General features: G+C 48.3%; 1 pseudogene; it reads left to right on the top strand.

The window, feature by feature from the left end:
• Positions 1–23,047: 23,047 nt before the first annotated feature.
• On the top strand, positions 23,048–23,524 carry LOC110591130 (annotated as a pseudogene).
• Positions 23,525–25,030: the final 1,506 nt, after the last annotated feature.

The following is a 25,030-nucleotide window of genomic DNA, read 5'->3' as shown; positions in this document are numbered from 1 at the left end:
TGGTGGTAGTGGTGGTAGTGGCGGTGGCAGTAGTGGCGGTAGCAGTACTAGCAGCAGCAGCAACAGTAGTAATGTTAGTAACACCAGGCCGAGGCCCTGAGAGGGAGGGTTCTTGGCTTGGCACAAGACAGAATTCAAGAGCGAGCCATCTGGAGACAGGGGACCAAGATTTATTAGGTATAGAAGTAAGAAAGGAGCTACTTCACAAAGTAGCAGTCTCTCCTCCCAGATGAGGAAGAGAACCCCACCCACTTTGCCTCTAAGTGTTTTGTACGTTTTTTTTTTTTAGGATTTATTATTTATTTATTTATTTATTTATTTGAGAGAGAGTGAGCAGAGAGAGGGAGACAAACAGACTCACCGCTGAGCAGGGAGCCCGATGTGGGGCTCGATCCCACGACCTGAGCCAAAATCAAGAGTCAGGCGCTTAACAGACTGAGCCACCCAAGAGCTCCAGGGTTTTATAGGATTTTAAAAACCAAGGAACTGTACAAGGAGGGGCTGACTCTTTCACTTGGGGCTCATCATTTACGTTGAGCAGTTAGTTTTTCCACTGTCTTAGGGTTGTGGAGCTCCTCACCAGGAACAATTTTTACGAATGTCCAACTCTTGGGGCTTTTACTGTCAGAGGGAGTGAGGTCTCATGGTCTCCTGTGAGTCGGATCTTGTGACTCTTTTTATGACCTGCTATCTTCCAGGTTAAGGGTCAGCCTACAATCAAAAGGGCTTTACTTTGGACAGCTTGTCTCCTGAGTCACCCTTTCCTTCTGCACCGGTAGGGACAGCACTGGTAGTAGTGATGGTAACAGTCAGAGGGTGCATGCTTACCACCTCCTGACTTGCCATCCTCGGGGAAACTGTACCAGCCTTCACAACATTCACGAAACAATTAAAGGGCTGTCTTTGCAGAGAATGAGACGCAAGGAGGACACTGGGAGATGGTTTCATCAGGGTTTCCAAGAAGGGAAAAGAAGCCTTCGCTGAAGTATCAGCAAAGACAGCAAGAAGTGTCCCGGTCTGTCAGTGCTCACAGTGTGAGAACAAGGAAGGGCCAGCCGTAGCTTCTTCATGTACTGAGCCATCTCCTACTCCACCCAAGCTACAGAGCCGGCCTCAGCAGCTGGGGACAGGAAGGACGGAGAGGAAGAGAGCCGCAGATGATGTTGCCACGCTGCCCCCAAAATGCGCTGTCTTGAGAGGCTGTCCTATTGTGTAAGACGACCTAAGATCCAGATGGCAAGTTTTGGATTTGTAACTTCCTATGCAGAAGTCACATTTTCCAGTACATCCTAATTCTACTTAGGGTGTGTGTGATGGCCAAATGTCATTCACAATGGCCAGGCATGAAAATGAAGACAGTCATTAGGCTAGACGGGCCTAGCAGCTGCACCCGCTCTGTGCTCTTGGAGGGGAGATGCAGGGCGCAGGAGTCCGTGCTGGGCTGCATCCAAGGGTCACGTGGCCTCCAGGGACCAGCACGCATCTGTAAGCACAAATCTGGACTGACAGCCACATCACATTCAATCAAGGCCTGGCCTTACCCTCAGAGCCATAGACTTGCTAAAGAAAATGCCTGAATGGCTACACTCAGAAAACAAATAGGTGCTTATTTGCATTAGAACTTGAATTTGCATGCTGTTGGCTTCACTTAGGTACAGAGAAAGGAACTGGATGTAGTCTATGCTCCCATAGTTCTACATCCTTCTGATGTCAGACTGGGTCAGCTAAGACTAGAACATCCAACCATGGGGCAGGCAGGGGTGAGGTGGTTTACCAATCAAATGGCCTGGGTCTGAATGCTGGGTCTGCCTCTCACTCCAGCATGAGACCTGGGGAAAGCTGCTTAGTTTCCCAGAGCTTTTCTTTATCTGTAAAATGGGCACAGTAGAAATACCCACTTCATAGGATAGTCATGAGAATCGAATGAGGCAAATTTTTAGCTGGGTACCTGACATACAGTAAGTGCATAAGAAATGCATGCTTATGGGGGTGCCAGGGTGGCTCGGTCAGTTAAGTGGTCACGTCGGCTCAGTATGATCTCAGGGTAGTAAGATTGAGCACTGCTATGACGGGCTCCATGCTCAGTAGGGAGTCTGCTTGAGATTTTCTCCCTCTTCCTCTGCCCCTTCCCTGCTCCTGCTCGAGCTTCTCTCTCTCTCTCTCTCAAATAAACAAATCTTTAAAAAAAAAAAAAGAAAGAAATGCATGCTTCTAAGTATGACTGATTTTTATTGTAGCCGTCTTTACTTAGACTTTGATGTTCTTCCTTGCTGCAGAACAGGAAAGGGTCCTGCTAAATGAATTGAACAAGGAGACATTACACTGAGGCGGCGCTAACACCCCGGTGGCCTAAGTAAGCAAGCAAACCAGAATCTAAGCCTGCAACTGCAGCAAGGCTATGAAACTGAGGGACAACCAATCACAAACCGCCATGTAGGCTTTGCGCTACAGCCCATCAAACACCTTCCTCTTTGCTTCCGCAGCTTCTCTAAGTCTTTCCCTGGCTCCTGGCCCTGAGCGCTCATAACCACTTCTGGTCTGGAGCTGCCTGATTCCAGTGGGTTTTTGCCCAAATAAACTCTTTAAGATTTTAATATGCCTCAGTTTACCTTTTAACAGTACAAAGAGGAATGGACACAAAAATGGGGACAGGATTTGCCCCGAGGCAAGCCTGACAAGAAGAAAAAAAGAAGAGAGAGGTGGGAGAAGGGTGGGTGAGGCTCCCAACAGGAATGGAAGTTGGGAAAAAGAAAGAGCACGTCAGGACAGTACTCTTGTGCTCATAAACACACATTAATCTGACCGTGACAAATAACTTGGTGGGAAGCTGCATATGTTTATTCCTAAATAAAAAGGGAAATGAGGCAGAGTATAATTAAAACATTTCCTGGAAGCGGGAAAAGGAGCCCCACTGCTTTTGCAGGCAATATCAAAACACCAATGGTGACGGCAGTCTTCTTGGAGGGACAACCTTCTCCTGCTGCAGCCTGGGAGCCCCGGTCTCCGCTGACCCCCACTGACCTCCTGCTTCCTCTCTTGCCCCCGCACAAACCTTTCTCTGTCCAGCCGGCAAAGTTATCTTTTAAAAATATCGATCAGATGATCAGATTACGTGACCACTCTGCTTCCAATCCTAAGGGCTTCCCAATGGACTTAAAATACTATCTATACTCCCTGCCATGGCCTGAGAGGTCATGATCAGGTCTTTGCATACTTCTCTGGCCCCATCTCGTACTGCCATCTTGCTGACATTTCTATAACACGCCAAGCTCCTTCCGACTGCAAGGTGTTCCCTGCCCCCAGACCACTCGCGCCCACATCTTCAGCTGGCTGGCTTCCTAGCGTGTGACGCTCAGTTCAGCCATCACCTCCCGGAAGAAGCCTTCCTCAACCACCAAACCAAATGTTAACTCTCCTGCCCTATTCTCTGTCCTATTATTTTCTTTTATTCTCTTTCCAGCATTTTAACACTAGGCAAAATCACCTTCTACGTGTGTTTATGCACTTATGATCTGAATCCCCCCTCCCCACAAACACGCGGATGGGAGCCTCAGGAGGGAGGAACTTGTTCACCCGTGAATCTCAGGGACTAGAGAGGCATCGACACGGAGAAGAGATTTCTTGAATAAGTAAGTAAATATGAGTATAAATTCCACTCTCTTACAACCCTCCCCCTTCTCCATCTCCCAGCTGTGGGGGAGTTTGTGACACTGAGCTAAAAGCTGTCCAGGGGCGCCCGGCTGCCTCAGTCAGTTAGGCGTCTGACTCTTGATTTCGGCTCAGGTCTTGATCTTGGGTGGTGGGCTCTGTGCTCAGTGAGGAGACTGCTGGAGATTCTCTCTTTCCCTGTCCCTCTGCCCCTCCCTCTGCTCATGCTCCCTCCCTCCCTCCCTCTAAAATAAATAAATAAATAAATAAATATCTGTAAAAAAAAAAAAAAAGTAAACGCAGAAGCTATCCAAAGCCAGCCTGTCCTTCTCTCTTTTAAGAAAGATCTTAGCAAATTGAAGACCAGATGGAGGGGGTGCTTAGCAGGCCTACTGAGTAAGGGGTCTGACTTTGGGGAAATAAGCAGGATTTTCTTCAGCAGAGGGAGATGGGCAGATTGGTGAGTGATGGGACCCTAGAGATAGTCTCTTGCAGATCCCTGGGATCACACAGAGACCCGGGCAGGGCAGGGAAGGATGCAGGGGAGAGAGCTTCATGGTGGGCTCAGGAAGGCGGGCCCCAGGTGTGGAGGCCTAGCCTGGGACTCCTGCCCCCTGGGAGGCATGGAAGTGCAGGGTCAGCAGGTCAAGGTCACAGGTGCTCACCTGAGTCCAGACCAGGCCCAAGCCTCCATAGTGGTATCTCCAGGGCGTGGGCACTCTGTGAAACCTGCACACAGACGAACTGGAGAAATAACTGAAAGGGACTTTCCTGAAAGCCTGATGGGATGGGGGATTAGAGTTGGGTTTCTTTTGATTTTTTTAAAAAAATAACCAAGTAACGGGACACTTCAGACACAGCTGAGTTCTGGAAGTAGACTACATGTGCTGTTCCAATACCTACTACAGAAACATCCACGCTTTCAGCAGCTTTCATTTAGTAAGACATTCCAGTGCCAGGCCTGGCCTGGGTATTCTGCATACCTTACTCCCCTTAAACCTCAAAACAAGGATATGAAGGAGGTGCTATCTATCTATCTATCTATCTATCTATCTATCTATCTATCTATCTATCTGTCATCTATTTATCTATCATCTATCCACTAACCGATTTCAGAAGCCGAGGCCCTGTGATGCTCGGCAGCCAGTTCCAGGTCCGTCTGCAGCACGTGGTGGAGTGTGGTGCTCGCATCCTCCTCACCACCCAGAGGTGGCTCCACTTTGAGGTCAGTCCCCTTGAGACCCACATCCCTACCCTTACCCCCTTGCAAGGTTCGTGAAGAACCCCTGCTCAAAAGCCAACCCCCAGCCTAGGTCACTCTGCTCTGGCTCTTTGTCCTGCTGCTAGAAACAAGGGCGGGCCACGAGCCTGACGTGGAAGAGAACAGTCATAGCAGCCTTCTCTCCGGGAGGAACAAGGTGTTCTGTCCTGCAAGGCTGCAGGGCAAGGGAAGGGGTTATCGCTTTCCTCCAGAGGTTTGGGCTGGGATAGTTTTCACCCTGAAGAGGCAATAACGGGAAAGTGCTTAGGGAGAGTGAGCTGGCTCTGATGTCCTCCTCTGTCCCCAATACCTGCTAGAGGCACCCTAGGGGACATAAACGCTGCCTGATTTTTTTTCCTTTTCCTAGCCCACCCACAGCATGACATTAAAGGTTGTTTTCTTGCCTCAAAGACACAAAGATCTCTTCCTCAAATACCTGGAGACAGGTCAAGCAGCCATATACCACATTAAAAAAAAAAAGAACTGCTAACAGTAGTCTATTACACAATATATCATTTTTTTCATGATCGGGGCTTCCCATCTGCCCCCTTAACCACTTCTCCTCACTGTGTCCACCCCCTCTTATGCACAGCCAGTGCAGTCCTCCTGCCCAGGGTTTTTCCTGGGATTGAGGAAAGGCCCAACAAAATGAGTTCCTATGGAAGCACTTGAGATTCAATCATTTCTTTCTTAGAAAGTGAGGGCGGGATGGGGATGGGGGAGAGGGAAAGATTGTGTTTTGGACTGAGGAATGGCTCCCGTGGTTAGAAGTTCAGTCCCGGAAGGCAGGGTGGGAGCACAGCTGAGATCCCACCACCTATCGGTCCAAGTCACAATCCCGTGTCCTACCGGTTTGCATTCCTGAGACCAGGCCTGCACCTAGGGCCGGTGAGAAGAGTGGGGGTGGGGTGGGGTAGGGAGATAGGCAGCCCAGGAGGGGCATCTGGCTGAGCTTCTAGGGCAGGAGGGGGCCTCCAATTCGGATACTTGGAGGTTTGGGGCATTTACATATTCTCGTGGGGCTCAGTCAACCAGAGTTCTTAGTAGTCAGGGCACCCTCAGACTGGGAGACCTGGAGGAGGCTGCTCAACTCTCATGCTGCTGCAAGAAGCTGGGGAGGGTGCGGTGTGTAGTTGACCGACAGCCCCCTAGCCCCTCCAATGTCTGTGCCCAGGCAAGTGCTTTCCAGAACTGCTCCCAGCAAGGATTGTGCGCAGGGGCATCCTGTGCATGACGCCTCGAACTCTGGCTCAAGAACTCTCCCCTGGCCAGCTGAAACTTCCTTAGAACCACTCTGCGGTCAGAGACTCTTCATGACCATCTTCCTTCCCTCGGTCTCTTTAAACAGATCTCAGACCGACAGAACAGTCTGAAGGCTCGCCCGGCCCAATCCTGCTCCCACCCCTTGCCACAAATCAATCTTGTGAACTTCATGACATCTTGGCATCTGCTTCTCAGAGAATCCAAACTAACGCAGGAATGGTTGGAGAAAGCGGGCAGAAAGATGGGGGACTGCCTCACTCGCCCCCAGGAAGGCAAAGAGGACGCCATCTTGAGTAAACATTGCTGTTTCACTGGTGGGGGCCTGGGCAAGCGTCCCAGTGGAAGGACACAGCCTGATGCGGGGAAGAAGCAGGCATTTGAATGATACTGGGGAGCAGTTTGGGTGATGTCTACAAGGGCAGCAGAGTTAGCTGGTTCTTGCTAAACTGTCTTGAAGCTTGGCCAGGAGGGAGAAACTGAGGATCAATAACAAACAGTTAAACAAACAGTTAAAGGCTAAGTATGACAGCCAGAGGGCTTATTTGGGAGTTGACAAAGAGGCCCTTATTTCCTGCAGTAGAAAAGCTAACAGAGCTGAGGAACCCAAGCAGAACTGGATTGTTGGGAGCTTCCGAGCTGCAGAGACATGCACAAGCTCAGTCCAGACTGGCTATTCCGCTGAGGTCAAAGCCCTTGCTGGAAAACCTTGGCCCTGAAATGTGGGATGGAGACAACCGGATAGATGCTCTGGGCTTGTTCACACCCAGGGGGATGCCTCCCTCCCCCATGAGGTGCTTCTGCAGAGGTAGCCCACCTCTTCCTAGTTAGAGTTAGCACTTCCCAGTGCCGATGGTGCTGCAGAGAACTCTCTGCAGCAAGACCTCAAGGAGCTGCCCTCACTTTCAGATAAGTAGGATGAAACTCCAGAACACGCTGGGCTTGATCAGGGAGGAAAGTAACTCTACAATGATAGCTGTTTGAATCAGCTAGCACGTATTACCTGCCACTAGAGAAGGACCTCAGGGATTAGATTTGAGGGTTCTTGATCAAGAGGCAAGAATATTGGGGCGCCTGGGTGGCTCAGTTGGTTAAGCGACTGCCTTCAGCTCAGGTCATGATCCTGGAGTCCCGGGATCGAGTCCCGCATCGGGCTCCCTGCTCAGCAGGGAGTCTGCTTCTCCCTCTGACCCTCCCCCCTCTCATGTGCTCTCTCTCTCTCATTCTCTCTCTCAAATAAATAAATAAAATCTTAAAAAAAAAAAAAGAGGCAAGAATATAGGACTCAAAATACTTTGACTTGGAGGTGCTTTCTTGGGACATGGGATTTCATGTCTGAAGGAGCCCAGGGGTTGAGGCAGACCTGCTATTAGGGTAGCTATGTCAGACAGCCTCCAACATGGCCCTGTGCCTCCTGGTACTCATGTTATGTGATCCCTTCCCGCTGAGTAAAGGCTCAGGGACTCACTTCTACGATGAAGAACATGGCAGAAGTGATGGGATGTCACTTTCCTGAGTAGATTGGCTTAAGACTTGGGCATTCTGAGGCTAGTCTTTCTCACACAGAGTCCAGCCATCATGTAAAGAAGTGCATACTATCTTACAGAAGAAGCCACATGGAGAAGAAAGGTCCTGGAGGATGAGAGGCCATGTGGAGGAGAACAGAGGCATCCCAGCCAGTACCATGTGCCGTCGTGTGAGTGAGCCTTCTTGGAAGCATGCCTTCCTGACCCTCATCAAGGCTTCAGTTGATACAACCCCTGGCTGACACCTTGATGGCAACCTCATGAGAGTCCCTGAGCCAGAAGCATTCAGCTAAGCCACTTCCAACCGGACCCACAGACAGTGTGACATAATGTGTATTTGTTGTTTTAAGCCACTAGGTTTTGGGAAATTTGTCCACAGCAACTGACAACAAAGCCAACAGTGCTCAGAGGCCTGGAGAAAGTGATGGCCCACAGAGAACACGGTGCTTTGCTCTGAGAGCCTGTAGAGGGAGACCAGATGTCCCCAGAGCATGACTGTAACTCACCCTAGTAGTAGCCCTGGGCTGTAGCGGCTGCACTGGAGGGGCCGTCTGCATTCCACAAGATCAGTAAGGCCAAGGTACACAGCGGGTGGCTCCTGTTGTGGTAAATGTGTGTTTTATTCTCCTTAGAAAAGAGGATCACAAACAGTTGCCATTATCATGAAACTGACCACAATGATAGTTCTGCTTCCGTGCTCTTTTAACTCTCTCACCTTCTGTCACATACAGTTCAGACAGCTGGTTTCCCGGGACACCCCACAGAACATCACATTGGTCCATCAGGCTGAGGGCATCAGGCTGATCAGGCTGATAGGATAAGGAAGAGGCAGCCAAACAGTGGAAGCCTCGGTAAGATGAGTGCAGCCCACAGGGCGGGGTAAGAATGTTCTGAAGTTCAGGGACCAGCCACACCACTGGGAGGTTTTTAGGGGTCCAGTAGTCAGAGGCATGCCAGAATATCCCCTCTAAAGCAACAGACAAATTGTAGAAGGGCCCCATGGGAGAATCATGATGCAGCCCAGAGATTCTAGAGCAAGGGCATGTAATCTACAGCAGACATGCATACAGCTTTGCAGCAACAATGTAATGTGTTACTGACCCTGGTAGAGACAGAACGCTTAGCCACTGGGAACAAAGTGATCATGTGTCTGCAAGTGCCTCTGATGAGCTTGCTTCCGTCAGATCCATCAAGTCATCAAGTTGGGTAGGATCAGCAGCAGTCCTGCTGTTGGAAATGGTGTGTTTGGGTCAAACTGCATGGACAGAGAGTCCAGACTTCCGGGTGACCCAGCACCGTGGCACAGATGTCCCTGAGCTGGCCTGCACTCGTGCTGTGTTGTGTGTCCTTAAGAGCAGCTGAAGGAGGACGAAGAAGCCCTAGTTTGGTTTACACACAGGTTGGTCTGGTTGCCCAATATAAAAGAAAAATGAATGACGGCTGTGTTACAGCCACATTCAAGAATGGTCTTGAATGGATGGGAAATGGAAAATCTTATGAGTGGACGGCGCTGCAAGTGATCATCCATTTTATGTGAAAGAAAAAGTGGTCTGAGGGGAGAATACAGAGAGATTTATGGGCAGAGGCCATCAGGTCATTGGATCAGGGGTCTGGAAGAAAAGGGACTCCTCGGCAGCATGGGGCAAGGCCTCTAGAGTCCGCATGGTCTTGACATAGAGACTTGAGACAGAAGACCAGAACGGCACTGCCTGAGAAAAGAACAAGAATTCTGAATTTTCTGTTGCCACCCTAGAAAGGGATGAGTTGGATGCCTCAGACTTAACATGCCCCAACCTGAACTCCTTGACCTCAGTCTCCCCCTGCACTTGCTCCTCATAGCTTTCCTTATCTCAATAAATGCCAACCCCAGGCTTCCAGTTGCCCAACCTACCCACCAAACTGGAGCCATCCTTGAATCTTCTCTTTCTTCACACCCTCCATCTGATCCATCAGCAGACCCTCCTGTACCTTGAAGCTATTTGCAGAATCGGAGCACTTCTCACACTCCCACACCCATCAGTCTGCCCCACACCACCGGCGGCTGTGGCTTGCTTCCAAACGGGTCTTCTACCCTTGCTTCTACCCTTGCCCCATTATGGGCTGAATTGTGTTCTCCCCAAATTCATGCGTTGAAGCTCTAATCCCAGGACCTTAGAACAGGATTGTATTTGGAGATAGGGCCCTGAGAGAGGCACTTAAATTAACATGAGGCCTTTAGGGTGGACCCTGATCCAATCTAACTGATATCCTCAACAAGAGGAGGACATTTGGACACACAGAGAGACACAGGACATGTGTGTGCACAAAGCCCATGCGAGGACACGTGCAGAGGGACTCAGAAAAACCGCACACCTACCAACATCTTGATCTCAGACTTCCAGAACGGTGAGAAAACCCACTTCTGTCGTTTCAGCCACCCGGTCTGTGGTATTTTGTTATGGCCTGCCCTAGTAGACTAGCCAACACCCTCTACAGCCCATTTTTGACACAACAGCCAGAGTGATCTTTTGAAAGCATACCAGCTCTCTGCTCAACACTCCCCTATGCTGCTCATTTCACTCCAGGCAAGAGTCAAAGTCCTCATGTGGCCTGGAAGATGCCCTTCTCCCGCTGACCTCACCCCTCCCCAGGGGCTGCGAGGTCGCACGATTCCCAAGGGCATGGTATACCACCTAACGCATCCCCCTTTGCCCCTCCCTGTGCTCGAGCTCCACTGATGTCCTGGAAGTTTCTCAGACACATTAACTGTCCTCCTGCTTTGTGGTCTTTGCACATGCTGCCCTCTGTTCCCCAAACACACTTCCCCTCATCCACGCAGCTCACTTCTTCACCCTTCAGTTGCTCGTGTCACTCCCTAGATGACGTCCCCCACCGTTTGGTCTGAAATGGCTGTACCCTCTCCTGGGCTCTGTACATCCCTGCACACAGTTTCACTTTTCTTTTAGCATTTATTATCGCCTGATATTCTGTCACCTTTCAGTGTTTACTAGTATATTATTTATTTCCCTTAAGTGGAACTTAAGCTTAAGCTCCTTGAAGACAGGGACTTAATTTTGTTCATATGGCTCTACACTCAGGGCCTAGGACAGTGCCTGGCATATAGAAGTGCCATTTTTTTTTTTTTAAATAAAGCAGAAAGTGGAATGGAGCCTATTTGAGTTACATTTAGGACTGATCGCTTCTTTGCTTGCTAAAAAGCTCAGAACCAAATCTGTGTGCTGTCTTTAATAAGTATACCAGGGAATTCATGCAAAAACTTCTACCTGGTTTTGTCTGTTTCCCTTCCTTTGCTTTCGCTTTGATTTTATTCTTCTTGCTGAGATATACTGTATACAATTTGGTAAGCTGTCTCAATTTTTGAAATGATACCAAGTTTAATAAAATGAAATTAAAAACAAATTTTAAGAATGCCTCCAGTTTCTGGCCTTCTGGGATGGCTGTTTGATCTCTGGCTCTTATAGGGGTGGGAGAGAGACATTGTGAGTGTTCCCAGTCCATACTGCTGGGTGGACATAGGTGGCTCTTATCCCCAGAGTTCCTGGGGGAATTCTTCTCAAGATCTATAAATTCTGCAGGAAGAAAAGAGACCCTCTTGAAGAGCTCATCGTCAAAGAGTATGGAAAAACTGGGCTTTGGGGGAGAAAAGTGCATCTTCTCAGCCTCTGAGATGTGGGGCCAAAGTTAAAAGGAGAGCTTTTAAATTTGCCTGCCCCGAAGGGCACAAGGGCAGTTTCTGGGTTAACTGCCTGGGTACTAGCGAACACAGGAACAGAGTGCCCATTGTCTGGCTGGCTAGGTTCCAAGAGAATGGCTCTGCACTGGCTCTTCGGGGACTCACACTGCTCTCACGGACTGCCAGGAGAGGGGACACGAGGGTGAGGGCTCCATGGGGCTGGCAGCAGAGCCTGCCCTGAAACACTGCACAGACACGTGGCCCGCACCCCTCTGCTGCCTCGAGGTCAAACACTGCAGGCTCAGGCCCAGGCTGAGGCCTCTGCCCTTTGGGATCCAAGCTCCCAATCTCTCTGCTCACACCATCCTGCCCCAAGACTGCCACGAAGAGTCAAAAGCCACCTAAGTCTAGAAGCAGCTTCTTGTTCTCCAGGAGGAAGCTGTGAACTACAACTGACCCATTTGCCAAAGCACTGTGTAGTGTCGACAGTTTTCAGAAGGTTCACGTTACATTTCACCCTCCAAAGCTTTGTCACAGTCAAGGTGAGGATCCCTAGTGTTTTTCCATCACAATTTCTTGGCCTCAGACACAACGTGGCTTCAGATTACATCACTTTTCTACTTTCTTTGCTTCTTTGTATTCTGTTGGCCAACCCTGCTCTTCGTTGCTGAGGGAAGTCTAGTTGAGTCAGGGAAAAAAAAAATCTAGGGTCTGCAAGATGGAAATGTGAGCTTAACTGTTGTAGAGCGGTGGCTTTGCCCATGTCATGATGTGTCAGAATCATTGATGCAGTGGTTCTCAAAGGTTTAGGTCACTTGTTAAAAATGAAGCTATCGATGGGTGAAACAAATCAGACAGAAAGACAAATGCAGTACGATCTCACTTATATGTGGAATCTAAACAAAACAAAACGAATGAACAAACAAAAAACAAAACTCATAGATACAGAGAACAGACTGGTGGTTGCCAGAGGGGTGGGTGAAATGGGTGAGCCGAGTCACCTCATGGTGACTACAGCCAGTAATATTGTATTGTAAATTTGAAAGATGCTAAGAAAGTAAATCTTAAAAGTTCCCATCACAAGAAAAAAAAGTTTTTTTGTAACTATGTATGGAGATGGATATTACCTAGGGTTGCTGTGGTGATCATTTCCCAATGTACACAAACATGGAATCATGAAACGAACACAATGTTGAATGTCAATTACATTTCAATTTAAATAACTTAAAGCCTCAAAATCCTAAGCTGTCTATTCCATGAGTCTGAGGTCAGGCCAAGGAACATGCATTTTTATTTTATTTTTTTAAGATTTATTTATTTCAGAGAGAGTGAGCGAGCTCAAGCATGGGGGAGGGGGGAAGAGGCAGAGGAAGAGAGAGAATCTCAAGCAGACTCCCCGCTGAGCACACAGCGGGTCACGGGGCTCGATCTCATGACCCTGAGATCACAACCCGAGCCAAAACCAAGAGTCGGACACTCAACAGACTGTGCCACCCAGGCGCCCCAGAACCTGCATTTTTAAACAAGCACTCCGGGTGATTGGATTCAGGCGATCTGTGGACCACACTGTGAGAAGTCCTAAGGAGCTGAATTAAGATACAGGTGTCTGGGCCTGGCCACATACCTACCGTTCCAGAACTCGTAGCCCTGTGTGTCTCCTACTCTAGAGAGGAATCTGGCACACAGGTAAGTGTGGGACCCACTGTCACAGAAATTCTTGCAATTCAGAAACAATAAGCCAGACTTCCACTTTTCAGGTCCCTCCCTCCTGGGCCCCTCATCACCACCTGAAAATCGGGGTACGCAGCTGCCAGCACAACAACCTGGAGAAAAACTCCCATGGGCTCCAGCCGCTGAGATCCTGAAGCAGAAATGACTACAGATAGGGAAAGCACGACTGTAATCATTTTCGAGTTTTTCTCTCTTTTCCTGGGAATCCCCAAGGTGAACGTGGCCACCTGGAGCTTACCCAGCTGGCTGGAGACCGCCCCCTCTGTGTTCTTTGGGAGCAAGGGACACAGGGGCAGCAACTGTATCCATCCATCACGCAGGAGCCAACGAGGTCGTCATGGGTCCTGAACGGATGCAGATTTCCAGCGATGGGCTCCTCGGCGCCAGGCGCCAGACGGCTGCGGCTGCCTGGTAGGGAGCGTGCTGTTGGCCGGGCTGTGAGCACCTGGAGGGAATGATGAAACCTGCAGGAATGCTAGAGTCACAGGAGTGCAGATGAGCCCCCTGGGGAAAATCAGCAGCCTCAGCACCCAGCGATGGCTGATTCAGCTGCAGCATCTGGGGTCAGACTGGCATGTGGAGGCAGGCTGCTGGTCAGGGGGACCAGATAGCTTCACTGGGACTTTATGACAGCACTGAAATGTATCTCCGTTGCAAATGAATGTAGCCCTTATTTCCCAGTCCTCAAAAGACACGCAGAATCACGGGCGAGTCGCAACTTTAAGCTCCTGCACTGAGCTCCCAACTCCTGTTGGTATCACTGGGTTGGCTTAAGCCATTGCCCTCTTTCATTCATTCAACAAACATTTAGTAAGTGCCTCAATGATGATAACTCACATTGTCTAAGCAATTGCCCTGGCCAAGCACTGGCCTAGACCTGGCAGGGGCATCTGATGCAATACCCACCAAACTATCAGTGACAGACTCTACTTTGCATGAGGAAACTGAGGATCACAGCGGCGAAGGAGCCTGCTTATGCTCTCATACTAGTAAGAGGTGGTCAGTCCTTCCATGTGCCAGGCTGAGCTAATGCGATGCCCTCCTCTGGCTTTTGGTCGATTTATCTCCTCCATTCACTCACAAATCGGTCTTTATTCTCTCTGTGGGGTCTGCCCCTTAGCCTACCAACCCTGCCTCCTTTAGCACCTGCCCTTCTGTTTGTCAGCTTTTTCGGGAACATCTAACCCTGAGGTCCCCAACTCCTCCTGATGCCTGGTCACCACCCTCTCGATCTTGCCTATACCCTCTGCCTCTTCCAGTGCTGGCCCGTTGAACCTCGCTGCTCCTCAGAGTTCTCTGATACTCAGCCCCCATGACATTTCTCACAGGAAGTCCTCCCTGACTTACCCCTTCCCCCACATGCAGGACTCCAGTGTGTGATCTCACCACATCCCGAGGATGCCTGTATTCCAACATGACATCCCACATTATGTTGAGATTTTGTGCTTCCGTCAGCATTTCCTATTAAAACAGTTTCATGGAGGCGCCTGGCTGGCTCAGGCAGTAGAGCATGTGACTCTGGATCTCGGGGTGGGTCGTGAGTTCCAGCCCCACAGTGGAGGTAGAGTTTACTTAAAAAATAAGTAAAATAAAAAATAAATAAAACGGTTTCATGATGGTCAGTGACTGGTGCCCAGCACGCTGCATGGCACATCATGAATACCCAGTAAATATTTGTCAAACCGACCAGAACAGACCCACATTCCACACCAGGGCATGGGCAAGGAAAACGCACACTGATATTTTAACACAAGAAGGTAAAACACAACCTCACGATTATCGCTCATGCTTGGAAGGTGGAAAACCATGACTGAAATATGGTAACTGAACTACACAGGAAAGGATATGACACAGGCTAAAGGCATGAGTCAAAAATGTGACCACCTGGGCTGGAGTCCTGGCTTCCCTACTTGCTGTACGATCTGGGGCAAGGGATTTTACCTCTCTGAGCCTTAGTTCTCTCATCTATAAGATAGGAGTAGCTAATCTTACAGGACTGTGTGAGGATTAAATGGATAATCCAAGTGAAGCATTTAAAAGTACACTGTTGTTGTTCAGTGAATACTTATTTTTTTGATTTTCATCATAAATGGGTTTAATAGAAAAGAGTAAGGGAGGAAACTAAGAAGATATACTAGCTTTAGTATTTTCAGAGTATGGTACAAAGCCCCAGGCCAGAAAAAAAAAAAAATCCAAGTCAGAGGGGTACCTGGTTGGCTCGGTTGGAAGAGCATGAGACTCTTGATCTGGGGGTCATGAGTTTGATCCCCACACTGGGTACAGAGATTACATGAATAAATATATAAAAACTTAAAAAAAAAAAAACCCTTTAAATTAAAAATTAAAAAAAATCCAAGTCAGAACTGACCAACCAGAGGCCCAGACTTTAAAATTTTTAATTAGCTACCATATTTTAAAATGAAGAAACAAATAGGCTGATTAAAAATGGGCACGGGGGGCGCCTGGGTACCTTGGTCGGTTGTGTGTCTGCCTTCGGCTAGGGTCATGATCCTGGGGTCCTGGGATCTGCCCGCATCGGGCTCCTTGCTCAGCGGGGAGCCTGCTTCTCCCTCTCCCTCTGCCACTCTCCCTGCTTGTGCGCTTGCTCTATCTCGCTCTTGCTCTTTCTCTGTCAAGTGGGTAGGTGAAATTTAAAAAAAAGGGGGGGCAGAGGACATAAATAAAAATTTTCCCTAAGAAGACCTCCAGATGGCCAACACATCCATGAAAAGGTGCTCAACATCACTCATCATCAGAAAAATGCAAATCAGAGCCACAGTGAGTTATCACCTCCTACCAGTCAGAACGGCTAGCATCAAAAAGACAAGTAGTATGTACTGGTGAGGATGTGGAGAAAAATGAAACTTGTGCACCCTTGGTGGTAACATAAACTGGTGCAGCCACTGTGGAAAACAGTGTCGAAGTCCTTCACAGCTTAAAAATAGAAATATATATATTTCCAGTATATAATCCAGTAATTCCACTACTGGGTATTCACCCAAAGAAAATGAAAACATTAGTTTGAAAAGATATATGTGGGGCACCTGGGTGGCTCAGTCATTAAGCGTCTGCCTTCGGCTCAGGTCATGATCCCAGGGTCCTGGGATTGAGCCCCGCATCAGGCTCCCTACTCAGGGGGAAGTCTGCTTCTCCCTCTCCCATTCCCCCTGCTTGTGTTCCCTCTCTCTCTGTCAAATAAATAAACAAAATCTTAAAAAAAAAAAAAAAAGAAAAGATATGTGCATCCTTTTTTACTGGAGCATTATTCACAATAGTCAACATATGGAAGCAAACTAAGTGTTCATCAATGGATGCAATGGATAAAGAAGATGTGATGTATAAACACTGGAGTATTACTCAGCCATAAAAAAATGAGATCTTGACATTTGCAACAACATGGATGGACCTAGAGGAATTATCCTAAGTGAAATAAGTCAGAGAAAAACAAATACCATGTGATTTCACATGTGTGGAATCTAAAAAACAAAACAAATGAACAACAATGATGAAAACAAGCAGAAACAGACCCATAATACAGAGAAGAAACTGATGGTTGCCAGAGGTTAAGAGGCCGGGGGTGGTGAGGAAGATGGGTGATGGGGAGTGGGAGGTACAGGCTTTCAGTTATGGAATAAATAAGCCACGGGGATGGAAGATACAGCACAGGGAATACAGTCAGTGGAAGGGTAACAGCACTGTGTGGGACAGTTGGGAGCTACACTCGTGAGGAGCACAGCATCATGTACAGACTCCTGCAATCACCATGTTGTACCCCTGAAACTAACGTAACAGTGTGTCAATTATACCTCAATTTAAAAAAACCTCGTCTCTTTTAAAAAATGAAGAAACTTCACATTAAGAGACTGATTCCCCAGTAATCCCCCACGTTAGAGTGGGCACGGGCTCTAGCTCACCACAGCCCCTCCCGGCCCGACTGCTTCGTACCTGACCTGCTTCACACCACCCGCATTTCAATCGTGACTCCTGCAGGACATGGTGCCTTCTCAGTACTGATAGAATTCATTATTACACACACTTCTCCTCCGCTCAGGAACCAACTCCAACTTTATCTGTCACCTCCTCCGTCTGAAGACCTATCCAGCCTCACTTCCCACGACTCTGCATCATATCCTCCATCCCCCACAGGCTACCATGACCCTCACGCTCAGGCTCCTTCCTGCTATGGGCTGGAAGGGCCCCTCCCTCCCCTCCGCTCACCCAGAGCCCCCTCACCTGCCACGGCTTAGCTCACGTCCAGTGGCCCTCAGGAGCTTCTGCCACACCTGCAGCCCGCAGCTCAGTCTCCATGCCCCAGGCTTGCAGTCCTCAGGGACAGGAGCACTGATGGTCAAATGCACTCAGGTGTTCTCAGTCTTTATCCTGAACCAAAATCTGTCCTTGTCCGCTCTGTTCTCTCCTTTCCCCCTGCCTTCTGGGGTCTCTGTCCTTGCTGAATCTATCCTCGGGACTTCTGCGATCTAAAACAAAACCAGAATGGGGTGGAGGGGAAGAGGACAAGAGATGGAGGGGTGGTGTTAGGGGCAATAAGAGAAAACTGGAGCAAACCCAGGGTGGGCAGTGAGCTGGAAGGAAAAGGAGGGGGCTGTAGCAGCAGCTGGGTGTGAGAGAATAGATAAAGCAAGGAAGGATGGGGGGCGGGCGGGGAGAGTTTTGCAATGTGTGTGCTTCCATTCTGTTTCCACATGCAGTCAGAACCACACCATTCGGAGCCCCCGTGGTCTTTGGTTCTCTCGGTCTTTGATTTGGCAGTCCCATGTTTGACAGGTGATTGGAAGCTCATAAGGGCTGACTTCACTTAGCACTCCTTTCTACCTCTCAGAGCCCAGGGACTGCACACGTTCACGCAGAAAGACAGACCGCAGTGTCCTCAGGTGTTCTCAGGTAAGTGACCTGAAGAAGATGTCAGGCATCAAGAACCTGGGCTTTTAGATTTCACCTCTTGGCAGAAGCGTGACGAGATCAGATAGCAATGTGGTTGTGCATCCCAGCCAATACTCTGGAAGATGCTCTGGACTAGAAAGCAGTGGTTCTCAAGCTTGAGCCAGCATCGCAGTCACCTGGGGTGGGGGTGGAGGATAAGAGGGAAGACGCTTGTTAAAACAGAAATCATTGGGTCCCACCCCCAGAGCTTCTGATTCAGCTGGTCTGGGATGAGGTCCAGTAACTTGCTTGCCTAACAACTCCCAGGTGATGCTGATGCTGCCAGACTGGGGACCACACCTTGAGGAATCCAGCCCTTGAGTCCAGGGCAGAGGTCCAACTCAAAAGTCACACCCCTGAGCCACTTTATCAAAGAAGTAACAGTTCCCTCCCCATCCCTTCACTATCTAACAGGTCAAGCAACCTTCCCCTTCAGGGTCTTTACTTGGCCCATGGACGCCCATGGCAGGGTGGAGGGTGCCCCCTTGTGGCTCAAGCGGAAAACTACCTGAACGGTAACGCACTCGCTCTTCGCCTTAACGAGGTTTGCCGAACTCATTTATCTTGTATCTGCCTCACAAAAGATCCGGGGAAAGCTGCGATGTTCATCATTCGCCAGATCGGGTGCACGTGTAGATGAGGGGCCAAAGAGTCATTCAGTGTGCGATGTCAAGTGCTTGGCCCAAAGGTGCCCCGGGGACAGCAGAAACGACTGATTCTCATGGCTTGGCATTTTGTAGGGTGCGAAGCGTTGAGATTATTCACCCAATTCTCTGTTGGAGACTATGCTTTAGTCACATAAATTAGAACTGAACGATTTTAAAGCCCTGTTAGCACTATGTGATTGAGATGGGACCCTGAATGAGTTCGAACCATGTTTTTCTCCCTAACCTTCCCGAAGTTAGAAAGCAGGCCCACGACTGAGAGGCAGGCCGGAGCGAGCACGCAGCGTCTCCGCTCTCCGCAAGCCGTGCCTTCCCGACGTCGGGTCTGCTGCCACCTGCCGCTCACGCGCGGAACGTGCGGGAGGCGGTAACCCGGGGACACCGTCAGCCCAGCAGGCTTTTCAGACCTCAGAGTATATTACAATCGCCTGGAGGGCTTGCTTGTTAAACCGTAGATTTCTGGGCTCCACCTTATCTGATTCAGTGGGGAATGGGGTGGGGCCTAAGAAGGTGCGTGTCTAATAACTTCCTGGGTGGTGAGGCTGCTGCTGCGGGTGGGAGTTGGCGGGGGTGGCTCCCCAAAGCACCTGGATGACATCTGTAGTTCTCCTTGTGCCACACATTTCTGAAGCTTGATTATTAATCAAAGTCTGTAAATGACCAAGAGCCTCTAACTCAGGGCTGCTCACGTGGGGCATTATTGATATTGTGTTATGGGGGAGCGGGGGGTGGGGGGGCGTGCTTTAAGCTGTAGGATGTTTAGCGTTATCCTTGGCCTCTGTCCTCTAGATACCGGTAGCAGCTTCATCCCTCCAGGTTTTGATAAGCAAACATGTCTCAGACATCACCAGATGGCCCTGGGAAGCAAAACTGCCCGAGCCAAATATTGCTGCTCTTCAAGGTGGGCAGATGTTCCTTTCCCATTTGGTGAACTGTGAAGGCATCTTTAAATATTGTCTTGCATGTATAATGATACTGACATAGAATAAACTCTCAACTCTTTGGAATTAAACAACAAAAAAACATAGCTTACACATGTTGAATACCTACTATATGCAAGGCACTCTGCTAATGCTTTTCAAATCACCCCTTTTAGAGGAAAAAGAGAGAGAGAGACAAACCAAGAAACAGGCCCTAACTATAGAGAACAAACTGATGGTAACCAGAAGGCAGATGGGTGGGGCGATGGGTGAAGTAGGTGATGGGGATTAAGGAGGGCACCTGTTGTGATGAGCACCAGGTGACGTATGGAAGGGCTGAATCACTATACTGTACACCTGAAACTAATATTACACTGTATGTTGACTACACTGGAATTTAAATAAAAACGTTTAAAAAAATTTTTAAAAAGACCCCCTTTAATTCTTATAACACTTCTTTTACTGATGAGGAAACTAAAGCTTTGACTTGTTAACTAACTTGCCCCCAGGCATGGTTACTGCCAGTGTGGGGATGTGGGGGGCGGGGGGCACGGGGAATATGGGGCTATCCAGACCACCACAGTCCAATAAAAATATAAAGCAAGTCATAAGTACGAGCCACGTGTGTGATTTTACATGTTATAGAAGTCACATTTAAAAAGAAAAAGAAACACAGTAAAATTAATTTTAGTATATAGTTTGCTTAACTCAACATCTGAACTGTTAAAGTTTTAACATGTGATCAATATATTTTAGATTGTTAATATTTTTATGTTCTTTTTTTGGTACTTAGTCTTTGAGATCTGTGTGTATTTTTACACTTATCACACTTCTCATTTTCCAGCAGCTACATTTCAGGGGCTTGAGAGCCACCTGTGCTCCCGGCCTCCCCTCCGGACAGCACAGGCCCAGACTCTTTGCTCAGCTGTCCTCCAGGCTTTATTTGTGGACCAACATGGGCTGATTTTACTTCAATGTCCTTCAATTTCTGCCTGCACTTCAGTCATTTTGTCAGACTCACATACCTATTCACGTACTCTGCAATCTGTTCTTGGAGTATCTCTACTTCTACTTATTTTAAAATGAGGTCTACAGTTTTAATTTATCACAGTAGATGCCTCCTCTGGTGGCCAGACTGTTGACTACTGTCTAATTTTAGTTCTGATGGCTTTTCCAGTGGCTGTTTCCCCACACAGTCTGTGTTTGTACTTGCATAACAGAGATCATTCATCTTATCTGATACTAACCACAGAGGTACATTTTCGTCATACTCTCGTGCTTTCTGGTTTATCTCCCAACATCTAGGAATGTTCATTCTCATTTGAGGATTCTGCCTTTCTCCAGCCCCTCTGCAATGTTTCTCCCTGTAGTTTCTCACGTTGTCCTTTTTAAATGTTCCTTTCCTTTTTTTTTTTTTTAAGTAGGCTCCACACCCAACATGGAGCCCAGTGCAGGAGGCCCAAACTCATGACCCGGAGATCAAGATCTGAGCTGAGATCAAGAGTTGGACACTTAACCAACTGAGCCACCCAGGCGCCCCTTAAATATTCCTGATCACTCAGGAAACCAATGATTTTTCTAGAGAATTTTGTAACAAACCCTTAGTCTTACCACATTTGTTCATTTACATTTTATAGGTGTGATAATCAAGATGGACTTAGATCATAAGGTCAACTTATACCAATAAAAAGTAGTAACAAGAGCGATTCCTTAAGAAATGCTTCCTATGAGCCATGCACTGTGCTCAGCACCTGACACACGCTATCTTACTCACTTCTTCTAATAGTCTCATGAGGTACCTGCTATTGTGATGGCCATTTTTGAGGTGAGGAGAGGAGGCACGGAGCATTGAAGTAACTTGCCCAAGATCTCCCAGGTAGCAAATGGCTGAGCTGGGGGTCTCTCCAGATCTGTTTGATGATAGAGTTGATCTCCTGACCTCTAGGCTCCACTGTCTGAAAGATGTTGTGCAAATGTTGTTCTTGTTTCTGAGTCTGTGAGGATATGGTTCCATAGATCATACACCTTACCTGGGTTACCATATACCTTCATAGGAGAAAAAAATATATGTGTACTCTCGGTATTCTAGGGACTGCCTCTGAAGCTACAGGCCAGGACTTCTCAGGATGAGCACTCTTGCTGTCTTGAATAGGAGGTTGAGACTCAGGTCCATCACGAGCTCAGACCAGGAGGCCCAGCAAGGTCACAACTGAACCCAGAAGAAGAGCATAGGGGCCAAAGCCAGAGTGCAGTGGGTCTAGGAGTGAACTGAGTGGAATGTGAGAGCGGATGGTGAAGACAGGCTTCCAGGGGGACAAGAGAGAGGGTGGGAGGTGAAGGGAGACGGGGCTCAAAAGAGGGGTTGTGCTTTTGCCTTGCAGTTTTGTTTTGTTAAAGACTTCAGCATGTTGCAGTGCTGGTGGGGAGCAGTTAAGAGTTGAAGACACAGGAGAGCTCAGGGAGGGGTAAATGAGAATCAACAAGGACCCTAAAGAGTCAGGACAGGAAGGCGTGTGGAGTCCATGTGGGGGAAACATGTTTGCCAGGTTTAATGCCAAAGCCTGTTTGTTCCTATATCATTCTGTCACCTCTCAATGTCACTGCCTGATAAATCACCACCATCAAAATGCCCATGGTCAACTGGCTTGGGAAGTTGTGTTTATATACTTTCTCCCCACTGGGCATAACTTTTTATCCTTTTCAGTGAGGGAATGCAAAATACATGATACTAGAACGTGCAGCTGGGGGCAGGCCCATATGCAGGTGACATGGTTTGATGCAGGGGACGCTGAAATCTGTTTCCACCTAAAATAGCTCTCACTGGCTTTCCTAGGTTCTTAAAATATCCCACCATTTGAATTTTCTTCCTAAAGAGTCCTGTGGAAACACCAATAGGTCAAAACAATCTTGAAAAGAGCACCTAATGTTTTTTGTAGCATTATTCACAAAACCAGAAGGCAGAGGCAACCCAGTGTACATCAGTGGCTCCATGGATAAACAAAATATGGCTTATACATACAATGGAATAGTATTCAGCCTTAAAAAGGAAGGAAATGTTGACACGTGTCACAACATGGATGAAAGTTGAGGACATTATCCTAAGTGAAATCAGGCAGTCAAAAGGACAAATACTGTATGTTTCCACTCATATGAGGTACATACGATAGTCAAAATCATAGAGACATAAAGCCGAATGGTGTTTGTTTGCCAGGAGCCAAGGGGAGGGAGCAATGGGAAGCCATTGTCTAAGGGCACGGAGTTTCTGTTTTGCCAAGACAAAAAGAGCTCTGCTTTTCTGCCTGTTGCCTGCTCCCCTCCCCAGTGAAGCAGTGCTCAAGCTGGACCACTCCCTCCAGGCTCCAGGCTCCTGTTAACCTAGAGCCATCCTCATCTGTCTCCATTCTCCACTTGCCACTGTGATCATGTACGGTGACATCATCAACCATGATGATAAGTCCTCAGACATCAAGATCCAGGAGATCAAGGGTGGGCTGCCCCCCGAGGTGGAGAGGAAGATGGTCAGTGGGATAGAGGCTAACACTGATGACTGACTCATTTGTGGCAATGCCTCTGCCAAAGACCCTGAGAGTGAGGGTACCAAAAGCAGTCACTGGTGTTGGGACCTCATGGACTGTCACTTGCAGGAAACCAGCTTCACGTTAAGAAAGCCTGTACATCACAGACGTCATGAACTCGACCAAAGGCAAACCTGAAGAACAGAGACCCGGGCTGCAGAACAAAGCAAGCCTATCCTTGCTAATTGCAAAAACCACCAGCTCTTTACTGATGGAAATACAAATCCAGATGGCGTGCTTGCTCTGCTGGACTACTGTGAGGATGGTGTGACCCCCGATATGACTTTCTTTAAGGATGGTTTAGAAATGGAAAAATGTGACTAAGTTTGGCTATTACTTTAGATCCATCACCTGCTGTCGTAACTGCCCACACCACCAGGACTCAGACCAACGGGTGATGTCCTCATGAGGTCTTCATTTACTGTGACCTTGATTTCTTTGGAGGAGAGGCATTGTTTTTAAGAAAAAAAAAATGTCATGTAGGTTGTCTGAAAATAAAATCATTTAAACTTTAAAAAAAAAGATGAAAAGAGTTCTGGAGCTAGAGGGTGGTGATGGTTGCACGAGAACGGGAAGGTACTCAATGCCACTGAACTGTGCACTTGAAAATGGTTAAAATGGTAAATTTTATGTCATATGTACTTTAGCACGATTTTTAGTTTTTAATTTTTTACCTTTTTTTTGGTCCCCCCCGCCTTTTACTTTTTCAGAGACAGAGAGCATGAGAGTGTGAGGGGGGAGGGGAGAGGGAGAGGGAGAGAGAGAAAATCCCAAGCAGGCTCCACGCTCATCACAGAGCCCCACGTGGGGCTTGATTTCACAACCCTGAGATCATGACTTGAGCTGAAATCAAGAGTCAGAAGCCCAACCGACTGAGCCACCCAGGTGCTCCCCTTTTTCTCTTTATTTAAGGTAGGCTATACGCTGGCGTGGAGCCCAACGTGGGGCCTGAACTCATGACCCAGAGATCAAGACCTGAGCTGAAATCAAGAGTCGGACACTTAACCAACTGAGCTACCCAGGTGCCCCTATTTTTTAACTTTTTAAAAAAGATTTTATTTTTAATCTCTACACCCAACGTAGGGCTCAAACTCACAACCCCAACATCGAGAGTCACACGCTCCACCGACTGAGCCAGCCAAGCACCCCATCACAATTTTTTTCAAAAAAACATTAAATACCCAGGTCATTTAACAGGGGCCACTTGATCACTTGTTATCGTCTGCTGTTAGTTTGGCTCAGTTTTGCTTTTCAGTAAAAGACTATCAGTCTCAAGCAGGACATCGAGGGGCTGGGACCCGGAAGAGCGGGCAACACAGATGACAGTCATGAGGAGGAGAGTTCACCAGGCTCTAGGATGTGCTTTGAGAAAGGCCCAATCTGGGGTTCCTGTCCTGAGCTAAGGGGACACCCCTGGGGATCCTTGGTAGGAGGAGGAAAATCTGAAAGCCCCAGACACCTTGAGGAGCTGCTTTGTGAAGGAGAGGACATCAGCCTCTGGGGTTTTTGTTGTTGTTGTTGTTTGCCCTTTTACTGAGGGCCGCCTGGCCAGAGACCTCCCTCTGGGAGAGTAATAATACTACACAGTTATGATGATCAGTTAGGCTCCTGTGAGTCAGTGACACTGGCTTGTCCAGAAAACCTTCTCCCAGATGCCCCATCTCACAAGCTGGTGTAAGAGGTGGTCCCTGACACCATGTCTCAAAGTCAAGGATGGGTGTGAGGATGGTAGAGCTACACCCGACTGGCCAGAGGGAGCCTCTCAGTCTAGTGCTTTCCTTAATTCAGCCAGCACCTCCTCCACCTTCAGCCCTGGGAAAGAGAGGCGTT

Source organism: Neomonachus schauinslandi, chromosome 7, assembly GCF_002201575.2.
Source record: "Neomonachus schauinslandi chromosome 7, ASM220157v2, whole genome shotgun sequence".
In the NCBI taxonomy this organism is placed as follows: Eukaryota; Metazoa; Chordata; class Mammalia; order Carnivora; family Phocidae; genus Neomonachus; species Neomonachus schauinslandi.
The sequence above is the reverse complement of the archived record's forward strand: the minus strand, read 5'-3'. Positions and strand labels throughout refer to the sequence as shown.